The sequence below is a fragment of the Rhinopithecus roxellana genome, chromosome 15 (assembly GCF_007565055.1).
Source record: "Rhinopithecus roxellana isolate Shanxi Qingling chromosome 15, ASM756505v1, whole genome shotgun sequence".
NCBI lineage: Eukaryota > Metazoa > Chordata > Mammalia > Primates > Cercopithecidae > Rhinopithecus > Rhinopithecus roxellana.
This window is the reverse complement of record NC_044563.1, coordinates 110,554,896-110,567,244: the sequence shown is the minus strand read 5'-3', so window position 1 is coordinate 110,567,244 and position 12,349 is coordinate 110,554,896. Positions and strand designations below refer to the sequence as shown.

Sequence of the window (12,349 nt, the reverse complement as noted above, 5' to 3'; positions counted from 1 at the left end):
CCTATTTGTGCGTGATGCCAGTCACTAAGGCTTGCAAAGAAGGAACGTACTTTCAGGATCCATAGTTTTATATGATCAGTCTGGATCATAGGCATACATTTTTGTTCCCATTTTAAAGATGACACATGGGTCTGGATGAGCTCACCCTGAAAGGTGGTAGTTGAAGTCAGAAGTGAATCCCTGAGTGCTTCATTTTCCCTGTTCAGAGCCAAAGCTTCATGACTTGTTACAAGTATAACCATAGTTTACTACTGCCTGCATGCTTTTGTCATTTTCTGGTCCCTGTGTCTCAAGGCTTGGGTCCCTCATGGGTATAATCAAAAGCTGTGTGTGTATGTGTGTGTGTGTGTGTGTGTGTGTGTGTGTGTGTGTCTCAAAGAAAGCCTTAAGAGCAAATTTTTGTCCAAGTGGAGCCTTCAGTATACAAAAAGACTTTTTTTCGGCTGTGCTCGGTGGCTTATGCCTGTAATCCCAGCACTCTGGGAGGCCCAGGCTAGCCTGAGCAACACAATGATACCCCATTCCTACAAAAAAGAAAAAAGAAAAAAAATTAGCTGGGCATGGTAGTGCTTCCCTGAAATCCTAGCTACTCAGGAGGTGGAGGTGGGAGGATTGCTTGAGCCCAGGAGGTTGAGGCTGCAGTGAGCCATGATCACACTACTGCCCTCCAGTCTGGGGAACAGAGTGAGACCCTGCCTCAAAAAAAAAAAAAAAAAAAAAAAAAAAGTTGGGTTTTTTTTTCCAATAGACCCTTGTTTTTAATCTAAAAAAGAAAATTCTTAGAATTTTAGGCAAGCCTAAACTATGTGATAAATATGTAACCTACCGCACTACCACACTACTTTCATTTCTAACAGAAACGAAAATAAACATATAGGTTGTGATGAACAGTTTACCTACTTTAACCAGTCAATGTGGTGGTTAAATGCTAGAATTTTGGAACCCAACTGCCTGGGTTTGATTTAGACTCTTAAAACTTATCAGCTAGCATGGCCTAGGAAAATCATTTAATCTGAGGAGGGAGTATGCAGTAGTAGCTCTGGAGTCAGGCTACCTGGATTCTAGCCCACTCTTGACCACCTGTGTGAACCTGGGCTCACAGCAGGAATTTAAACTCCCAGTATCCTGGCCAGGCTCGGTGGCTCACACCTGGAATCCCAGCACTTTGAGAGGTCAAGGCGAGGGGATCACTTGAGGTCAGGGGTTCGTGACTGGCCTGCCCAACATGGTAAAACCCCATCTCTACTAAACATACAAAAATTAGCCGGGTGTGGTGGGAACATGCCTGTAACCCCAGCTACTCAGGAGGCTGAGACAGGAGAATTGCTTGAACACGGGAGGCGAAGGTTGCCGTGAGCCAAGACTGTGTCACTGCACTCTAGCCTGGGTGACACAGCGAGATTCTGTCTCAAAATAAATAAACAGATAAACAAACAAATAAACTCCCAGTATCCTCATCTGTAAAATGGAGACAACAGATCCTATTGCCTAAGTTATCGCGGGGATTATATGAGTAGTGCACAAAAGGGTGGCACATAGATTTGTAACGGCATGGGGGTAACAACAGATAGGAGGTTGCTTGCATGAAAAGCAACTGGTATATAGTAAGCACTCATAAATGGCAGCTGCTATGTTATGGCAAAGGGCATCATGAAGATAATTTTAAAAGAGCTTGACATTAAATTTAAAGGTGAAATGGGGGTTTAAAATAAGAATTGCCCACCCAAATTTGGAAACTATTTCCTGTGTTGTAAAAGTAGGAAACAGGATCCCTTCACCTCACCCCCTTCTCCTAAATAAAACATGTAAGCATTTTCCATTTGCATGTTCATTATAGTGGTGACTAAATGACCTGTTTGCATCTGCTTGGGTGTTGTTTGTTTGTTTGTTTTTTGAGATGGAGTCTCTCTCTGATGCCCAGGCTGGAGTGCAATGGTGCAATCTCAGCTCACTGCAACCTCCGCCTCCTGGGTTCAAGCAATTCTCCCTGCCTCAGCCTCCCAAGTAGCTGGGATTGCAGGTGCCCACCACCACGCCCAGCTAATCTTTTGTATTTTTAGTGGAGACGGGGTTTCGCCATGTTGGCCAGGCTGGTCTCAAACTCCTGACCTAAGGCGATCCACCTGCCTCGGCCTCCCAAAGTGCTGGGATTCCAGGCGTGAGCCACCGCGCCTGGCCACATCTGCTTGTTTTTATTTAATCTGATAAATTATTACTTTCCTTGTTACAGTTCTGCATGGGGCTCAAGTCAGTTGTTAAAATAAATATATCCTTGAGTTCCAAGAGGTAACCTCAGAACAGCCAACTTCAGGGCATAAAGTTTCTTTTTAATAATATGCTTCTACTTTGACCTGAGAGTGTAAAGAAAAAGAGATTAGTGCATATGACTTTGGGTCAGTTTCTTATCTTGCACAACTCTTTGGGGAGAACTTCCTTAGAGAAGGTGAATATTTGAAATGGTATCTTAAGATTTCAATTTCACACACAGTGGTTGTAAGAAATAACTGCCTGCCGGTGGGATTTCATTCCTATTCAACGGGCAATTAAATTGCTCAAATTTAAGTTTAACATTTAGAATCAAGTCTCAAAATGTGTTTTTATTATGAATAATTTTACAGCAATCATGACCTTATTGTATCCTCCCATAACAACTAGTACATGCCTTATGCAGAAGAGAGACTCAGGAACTGTGAGGTGATTGGGACATGTAAAACGGTTCTTTAAAAGTTGAGGAAATCTCTATTTGATCCCTGCCAGTGGGACTGAAATTTCATTCCTTTCCCCTTTCCCCCAACTCCTTGCAAATCTTAAATATTCTAAAGTCTAGAAAATGTTCAAGTTTTCCTTCCTGAGTAAGAATGCTAGAAGAATGAATCAATCTATGTGATGGCTCTGACCCCAGATGGATCATTTTTTTTTCCCCTGTGGGCATTTTCTATTCTTTTTGCTTATTACGTTTACAATTGTTTTCTAGGGAAGAGCAGTTTCAAGTGACTAAGGTTACATTCCTTTGCTAAAATGGACTTCTGGTAGAAATGAAAATGCAAATATAATTGAGATCCCAACATTATGATAATTTACCTCTCTCTTTTTTTTTTTTTACAACCATTAGAAGCCAAGTTGCAACATATGCTTTGTCACTTGTGACATTCATATATAAAAATATGACATTTTGTTTCTAAATGTGGCATTCAGGAAGAAAAATAAAGATCTGTCTTAATAGGGGTTCAGCTCCCATGGAGAATTTTTTAAACTATTCAGTTGTCACAGGCATCTTGCACTCAGACCCATTTCAGAACATTTCAGGACCAGCTGATAGATAAGTTTTCACAGATGTTAGGCCTATTAGTAACCTTAGTGATAGGCAAATTCGGTTTTCTGTATAGTGAAGAGCCCAAAATACATCTTTTTAAAAATCCACTTCAACTGAGTCTTAGGATAAGCGTAGAAGCTCAGCTGTTTGCCAGCTCTGTGATCTGGGGGAATTTACTTCACCTCCCTGAACCTCAGTTTCTGTACCTGTCAAGTGGAGGATGGAGGCAATCATGTCACCAGGGCCAGAACTAGGATGGGGCCACTGGGGTGCCTGCTTGCCTCACAGGAGTTTTGAGAGGATTCAATAAGATATGTATAAAAATGCTTTGCACAGTGATGCTGCACAGTAAATGGTCAGAAATGATAGCTGTTGGTTTTACCCCATCTTTCAGAAGTAATCACCACTGTATCAGGAAGCAACAATCTCCCAGCCAATCAGGACATCCGCCAAAGAGTGCTGAGACTGGGGTGCTGTAGAAAGAGCTGAAGTTCACCTAAGACCTTGGCAGGCCTCAGGCCAGAAATGCAGGGCTGTGCCCATTTGGGGGCCTGGGTAGGCTGCTGACAGCTGCATTGCTTCTCTGCTACACTGACTGCTTCAGCCACATCCCTGATTCTTCATCTGTTTTCCCCCTTCCAACAACTTTCAAACCACCATTTATAATTTTAAAAAGAAGCCAAACAAAGCACTGAAGTAGCCACCCCCAAATGTCACCATTTCTCAGTGAGTTCCTAGCAGTGTTAAGCTCATAGTGTGTCCTAGTGGAAGGGGCCTGAGAAATGGGATTTTCTAGCTTGCTCCTTGGAGCAGTAGGAGTTTGAAAGCGCCTCGCTAGTGGGCGTCACCCACCCCTGCTCCCACTGCAGCAGTTCTGCGTTCGTTGACCTTGGGCATGCTGCCCAACCTCTCTGCATTTGAGCTTCCCCATCTGTAAAGTGGGAGTATTCAGAGTACCTGTCTCATGGAGCTGTTCTAAGGATTCTGTGAAATGAAGCAGATCAGGTGCTTGAAGAGGAAAGTGGCACACTGTCAGTTTATATGGAAAATTTTGCTTATAAAAAGAGATTCTAATTGTAAAATGTTTGGGCAGCCGGGCACGGTGGCTCACGCCTATAATCCTGGCACTTTCGGAGGCTGAGGCGGGTGGATCACCTGCGGTCAGGAGTTCAAGACCAGTTTGGCCAACATGATGAAACGCTATCTCTACTAAAAATACAAAAACTAGCTAGGCAAGGTGGCCAGCACCTGTATTCCCAGCTACTTGGGAGGCTGTGGCAGGAGAATCGCTTGAACCCGGGAGGCAGAGGTTGCAGTGAACTGAGATCGCGCCATTGCACTCCAGCCTAGGTGACATGAGTGAAACTCTGTCTCAAAAAAATGTTTGAGCACCCATTGATAATTCAAACCGTTTGATGGACAAGGTAAATGAGACATACATACAGGGTCAACAGTTCCTTCTTCCGCCTCAGGCAATCGTCAGACCTTCCCCACCTTCTCTCTTGGGTACCAAACCCTAGACTTCATTTGCTGCTTCAAGTTCAAGGTGGGAATCAGAGCCAGGTGAGCTGACTCACTGAGCTGTCTTTATGCTCTTTGTGTATACAGTCTCTCTCCTTTCTGTAGCTATGCAGAGGTACCACACCTGAGTGACACACCACAGTGCCTGGGACCCCGGTACAGCATATTTGAGATCCAAACTCACTGTGGCCTGGAAGGCCCTATTATCTGGCTTCTACTGCCCGCCCTGTCCTTTTCTCCAGCATGCCCCTTCACTCTGTCTGCTTGAACCACACTGGCCTTCTTCCTAGTCCTTAAAACAAACCAAGCTGATTCCTACTGTAAGACTTTTGCACTTGCCATTCTCTCTGCTTGCAATGCTCTTCCCCTGGATCACCCCATGGCTCCCATGTACTTCATTCAGGTCTCTGTTCAATATTTCATCCTCAGAGGGGCTTGATAAGATTCTGCTTCTCCTCACTCTCCATCCCTGTTATCCTGCTTTGTTTTTCTTCCTAGCATCATCACTGCCTGCTCTTTACTACAGATGTATGTGCAGGGTTTTGGTGTGTGTTTTGTTTTGGCCTTTCCTCCCAGCTAGAATGTAAACTCTGTGAGGGTAGAAATTCTTTCTGACTTGTTCCCAGTTGTGTCTTCAGCACCTAGAATGTGCCTAACTGTGGCTGGCCCTCAATAAATATTCATTAAAAGAATGACTGTACAAATGGCAGCACCATTCCCCTTGGCCAAAGCATGCCTGCATGATGCCCTCTGGGTGAAAGTGGAGAAGGAACTTCAAGGTCCTTTGTTTTTCTTGAGCATCATTACTGGGAGAAGAATAAGGGTCCAGATACCATTTGTATTTGGGCCCAAGAGTTTGATTTGGGAAAGAGATCAGGCTTTTGGCTCCCAGGAACAGAGAAACAGTGGTGTCTAGAAGCCACAGGGCCACTCTCTGAAGCCTGACTCTCCACTGCAGAACCTCTGCCCTCTCCAAGGACTGAAGTGTAGAATGCAGTCAATCATACGAGTAAAAGCAAAGGCTTTGGAGAGAGAAAGCCTTGTGTTTGAGTCTTGGCTCCTTTAAGTAAGTGGTTTTAGGCAAATTATTTAACAGTCCTGAACCTCAGGCTCATCATGTGCGAAACAAGGATAATAATATCTTCATTATGGGTTGTAGGAATAAAATGAGATCATGCATGCCAAATGCTGAGCCCAGTGATCAACATGGAATAAGTGCTCAATGGATGGCAGCTATTATTACAATTAATTAAGCAAAAAGAACCTCAGAGGACAATAGTCAACCAGGGCAGGGCTTTCTTGGATAGACATAGATGGATAACTGGAGTTCTGCCCTACAAGGGCTTAGTTCAAGCAAGGTGGGGTCAACATTCTTGCCTGGGGAACAGAGTGTCTTGTCTTACCTCTCCCAGTATGTTGGCCTCCATGGGACAGGTGAGTTACGTTCACAGAGGCCTGGCCGAGACTCACATTCAGGAAGGCAACATAAAGAAGGTGCCAGAAGCCATTCCTGGCCATTGGCTCTTCAGAGTCACGTGTCACTGATCTGAGACATTGCACCCCAGACAGGCTTTCTATTGGAGGAAGTGGGGAGGATGGGGACAGGCCGCTGCTGGGGAAGCTGTGTTTTCTGGCATTTGGGCCATCAACGGGCGCTGAGCCTGGCAGGGGAAGGTGATTCTGACCTTTCTGATGGCACTTGCCCCTACAAGCTGTCTCCAGATTTTTTTTTTTTTTTCTTTTGAGACGGTGTCACACTCTGTTACCCAGACTAGAGTGCAGTGGCGCGATCTCGGGTCACTGCAACCTCTGCCTCCTGGTTTCAACCTCAGCCTCCTGAGTAGCTGGGACTATAGGTGCACACCACCACGCCTGTCTCATTTTTGTATTTTTAGTAGACAGGATTTCACCATATTGGTCAGGCTGATCTTGAACTCCTGACCTCAGGTGATCTACCCGCCTTGGCCTCCCAAAGTGCTAGGATTACAGATGTGAGCCACTGTGCCCAACCTGTCTCCAGATTCTTAAGCGACAAACCTCAGCAAGAAGGAGTAGAGCTGGAATCTCCTCTATGATGCTCCCTAGAAATATCCATTGTTGAGGGAGGTATCCTTTGGAAAAAAACAGAGAAAGAGCTGCTTGTTTTTTTCTGCCAGTTTTTGCTGCTTCCCTTCAGTCACCCCTCATGTGTTTTACTGCCACACTAACTGATCTGGAATACTGTTTTCTTCCCTGTCAACACCATGCTCAAGAATTTGCAATGGTTCCCTATCATCTATGACCATCCACAAGTTGCTTAACCTCTTGAGACCTCAATTTTCTCATTTTATAGAGAAAAGTGGCAGACTGGAAGGTTAGAGCTGAAATTCTATGTGTGATTCTGTCATTCTAGCAGGTCAAGACCAAATTTCCCATGATTCCATTAAAGGCACCCTGTAATCCTGCTCACTCCTTTGATCCAACTTTATATCCCACAGTCCTGGACCCTGAACCTTCCCATCCAGCCTGTTCTCCTCTCTGATCTTAAATATCCTGCCTCTGCCATTTATGTGCACTGTGTTATTCTTTTCTCTCTGTCGGGGATGTCTGCTTTCTCCCTGTTTTAAAGCTTTGGTACTACAATAGTAGAGTGATTAAGAGTAGAGGCTTTGAGATAAATAAACCTGGCTTCAAGTCTTTGCTTTACAACTTACTATCTGGGTCATCTTAAGAAAATCTCTGCGCTTCAGTGCTTGCAATGATCAAATAGACAATGATAAATGTAGGGTTAGGAGTAGTCATTGAGATAATGTATGCAGTGGGCAGAGCACAGTGCTTGGAACATAGTAGGTGCTCAGTAAATGGCAAAGATTATTGCAGTTAGTATAAAATCCTCTCCAGTCTTCTCTGCTTCTCCAAATCTTGTCCAGTGTGGACCCAGATTAAGCTACATCTTTACCCTGAAGGTTTCTCTGTCCCTTGAAGCTCATGGTGGTGATCCCTTTCTGAGTTCTTATAGTCCTTGGTCCTAGTGCCTAGCTAGGTGCCTCATTAGATTCTGCCTTGCAATGCAATAATTTCACGTGTGTGCCTGCAACATCTTGCCTTAAGTCCCTGGAGAAGAGAGACCATGGTTTTCATCTTCACTAGCTCCCAGGATACTGATATAAATATGGAGATACTTAATCATTCCTTTTGAATTGAAGCCTTCAAATATCACGTTCATGTCATCAATTGCCCAGTTCCTAGATTCACGCTGATATTTACAAAGCCCTGAGTGTTGTTGCTTTGGTGAGGAAGTCCTTCCCAGAATCATTATTGAAGACAGAGCATGCATTGTCACAAACCTTTTAAAAACCTGGTAACTAAAACTGTAACATTCTTAAAGACAACCTAGGGGAACAGCTTTATGACATTGGATTTAGCAAGATTTCTTGGATATGACACGAAAGGCACAGGCAACAAAATTAGAAATAGGTAAATTGGACTACATCAAAATTTAAAACCCTGGTGCATCAAAAGACACCATCAACAGAGTGAAAGGGCAACCCCCACAGAATGGAAGAATATATAAGTCATATATCTGATAAGAGATTAAGATCTAGAACATATAGGCTGGGCATTGTGGCTCATGCCTATAATCCCAGCACTTTGGGAGGCTGAGGTGGGTGGATCACCTAAGGTCAGGAGTTCGAGACCAGCTTGGCCAACATGGTGAAACCCCCATCTCTACTTATAAAAAAAAAAATTAGCCAGGCGTGATGGTGTGTGCCTATAATCGCAGCTACTCAGGAGGCTGAGGCAGGAGAATAGCTTAAGCCCAGGAAGGGAGACAAATGTTGCAGTGAGCTGAGATTGTGCCACTGCCTGGGCGATAGAGCCAAGATCACGCCTCCAGCCTGGTTGACAGAGCAAGACGGGCTCTGTCTGGATTTAAACAATCCAGTTTCAAAATGGGCAAAGAATTTGACTATCCATTTCTGCAAAGAAGACATACAAATGGCCCACAAGCTCATGAAAAGATGTTCTACATCACTAATTATTAGAGATGCAAATCAAAACCATAATGAGATACTTCTCCGCACCCATTAGGATGGCTAATGCACAAGTGTTAACAAGTATTGGTGAGGATCTGGAGGGTTTGGAGCACTTGTGTATTGCTGGTGGGAATGTAAAATGGTGCAGCCATTATTGAAAACCGTATGGCGATTCCTCAAGAAAAGTAAAAACAGAATTACTATATGATCTAGCAGTTCCATTCTGGACATACACCCAAAAGAATTGAAAACAGCAACTCAAACAAATATTTGCACACCCATATTCACAGCAGTATTACTCACAATAGCCAAAAAGTGGAAGCAACCAAGTATCTATCAACAGATGGATTTTTTAAAGTGATATATACATACTATTATATATATACACATATATATGTGTATGTATATATGTGATATATATGTATACACACACACACACACACATATGATTCCACCTTAAAGAGAAAGGAAATTCTGACATAAGCTACAACATGAATGAAACTTGAAGACGTTAAGTGATATAAGCCAGTCCTGAGAGGACAAAGACTATATGATCCTACTTTTGTGAAGTTCTTAGAGTAAACAAAGTCATAGAGACAAAAAGTTGAATGGTGGCTGCCAGAAGCTCGGGGGAGGGGACAGTTATTGTTTAATGGGCAAGACATTTCAGTTGAAAAAGATTTAAAAGGTCTAGAGCTAGATAGTGGTGATGGTCACCCAACAATATTTATGTGCTTAATGCCACTGAACTGTACCCTTGGGAGTGGTTAAATATTAAATTTTATGATATGTGTATTTAACCCCCACACCTCCCCAAAAAAATCTGACAAAAGTTAAAGACCATTCCCTAGGCACAGCTCTATTCCTACATGCAGAATTTTACATATTGTTCCAGGGAGCTCACAATCCTCTCAGGTTCATCTGCAGACCCATTCGACAACCGAGTGTTAGGGGGAAGCCAGTCTCATGAGTTCCAACACATTCTTCAGTGCACTCAATGGCAATCCCTGCCCACTTAGGCCTTTTCGAATAGTGCTCATCCCTGACTTCTGGATAGACTTCTTTGCAGAAGCCCATTTGGCTCCAAGGACAGGAAAAAAGAGTGCAGGTGGTTATTACGCAAAGCCACAGCATTAAGGAACTCAACATTCTTCTAGATATCTGCCCTCCTCTCTGAGAATCCAGTATTTAGAGTGTAGCAGGTCCCAGCTCCATTTGGGGTGGCGGTGGTGGAAAAGGCGGCGTCTCGGATAAACAGAGAATCTTTAATGCCTGCTCAGGCCAGAGCCCCTTTCCAAAGACTTCGAGACTGCCGTGGGCCTGCTGACTCCTCTCACGCTTTCAAGCTACAGTGCTTCCCATCACATTGCAGAAGGCCGCCTTGGGTCATATCTCACAAAGGAAGAGCTATTAACAAATATTCCATTTGTATTTCCTGCGTGGCCCTCCATCTGGAAATATCTTTTATCTGGCAACTTTTGCAAAATGAACCGAATCTTGAACGAGGTCTTGGCAGGTTTATGCTAGCCTCTCTATCACTCCAATAAGTCATCTCCATTCTCACCTTCACAAGGGTCAAGCAGTTGTGACTTGGGCTAGGAGACAGGGCTGGCATGGAATGGTAGCAAGTCATCTGGGCCCTGAGGCATCTTTTTAACCCTGAAAACGTCCACTTGGAGGGCAAGAGCCAAATCTAAAAAATTATTATACATACTGTCTTTCAGCTTAAATATGTATGCTCTCACTCCAAGTTCAGATCACAATTTACAATTCCACATTTTGTAATTGTTAAGTGTAGTCTGGCTTCCCCAAAGACTGCAAGCTCATTCTGCCCATCTGAGAGCCTTCTTAGCTCAGTCTCTGGCATGCAGTAAGCATACAATAATGGAAGGAATGAAGGAATGAACAAATGAATTAATTAAACCCACCTTACCTGCCTCTCCACTAGTTACTTCAAGTCCAGGTTGAAAAATACCTTCTTTTCAGAGCAGTTGTTACTGAAAGAAAATGAGAGGAGCCCTCTGGTTTAGACAGCTAGAAGTAGAAAGGAGAAAGAGAGAGAGGAAAAAAAAAAAGAATTCTTATCTTCAGTTAGAGAAATGTTTCCACAGGTCCTTGATAAACTAGGGAAAAAGACCCCCAGGGCTTTCTGATAGCAGGCGGGTGTCCTTGATAGTGTGACGGGTGGGGCAGGCGGAACTTTGGCATCAGGGCTCAGGGATGGATTCTAACGGTTTCTTTGCTGGTTGAAGAGGCTGCTTCCTGCCGACTTCTTTTTTTTTTTTCTTCTTATTCTTCATGTACCAGCCCAGCTTGTGAATGTGAAGGAGTCGTCCCTTTTCCAAATGAACAGGACTGGTGTGTCAGGTGGCCTTGCCATTGCACGCGTCTGCCGGTCTGAGAAAGCGAGTGTTCGTCTGTGTCTGCGACTGTTTGTGTCTCATGCTTTGCACATCTCTTATCCCTCTGAGTCTCAGAAATCCCCCATGAGTGAAAAAGGACAGGTAGCCTGGTGCCCATTTGATAGGAGAGGAAATGAGGCCAAAGCCCTTCCAAATCTTAAACATGCCTAAACTAGAGAACTGCATGACCCTTATTCCTTAGACTCGGGCATTCTTGCTCACAGGCATGTCTTTTGAGTATTTTTCAAGAGGAAGAGTTTCATGAGGCAAAAGCCAACATACAGATACCGTATTACCTGTGGTATTTATTGGATTTGTCTCTTGAATGATTCAAACAAAACATTATGGTTATAAATAGATAGACCTAATTGCTGCAAATAATACCTACCTTTTATTGAGCATTTATTATGTGCCAGACATTTTAAATACTTGATCTTATTCAATTCTGATTTTAAAAAAAAAACCTCCTGAGATCAGTAGTGTTATTCCAATTTTACAGAGGAGGAAACTGAGAGAGAAGTTTCAATAACTTTCCCAGTGTCATACAGCCACATAAATGTAGGAGATGGAATTTAGACCTAGGTCTTCTGACTCTATGCCCTCATCTCATTCACTATGCCAGTGTTTCCCAAATTTCCTACGTTTGCATGTTAGGAATACATATTCTTAGGCCCATACCCAATCTCCCAGATCAAGGGAGAAACCTCAGAAGGCCTTTCCCTGATCTAAAAAATAGCCTTCTCCCAGGCACTAACACACCGCTATTTAATTTTCATCATTATATTTGTCACTACTTGATATTTTCTTATTTGTGTATTTGCATATTGTCTTTCTTCTCCACTAAGGGATGAGTTCCATAAGTGCAGATACAAGATGTCCAAAGTTTTAATTTCTAGAAACTGACTAACAGGGACGGTACCTAGCAAGTACTCAATACATATTTATTAGATAAGTTAGTGGACACTGTCCAAAGTATTGTGTTAGGAAGAATTGTGAGTCTGGACCCAGGTTCTGGAGAGAAGAGGAGAACACTGGTGTGTGTCCTGAGATTTCGGCATGGGAAAATGTTGGCACATAAGCCATGTATTTGCCATCTG

At 43.4% G+C, this 12,349-nt stretch overlaps 1 long non-coding RNA gene across 1 annotated transcript; it reads right to left on the bottom strand.

Annotated features, from left to right (window-relative positions):
• Positions 1-2,337: 2,337 nt before the first annotated feature.
• Positions 2,338-10,882, bottom strand: LOC115893577. The gene is made up of 3 exons (XR_004053611.1): positions 10,784-10,882; positions 6,872-6,945; positions 2,338-2,351 (listed from the first exon to the last, which is right to left on the bottom strand). It is a non-coding gene; the product is annotated as an uncharacterized LOC115893577 (long non-coding RNA).
• Between the last annotated feature and the right edge of the window lie 1,467 nt (positions 10,883-12,349).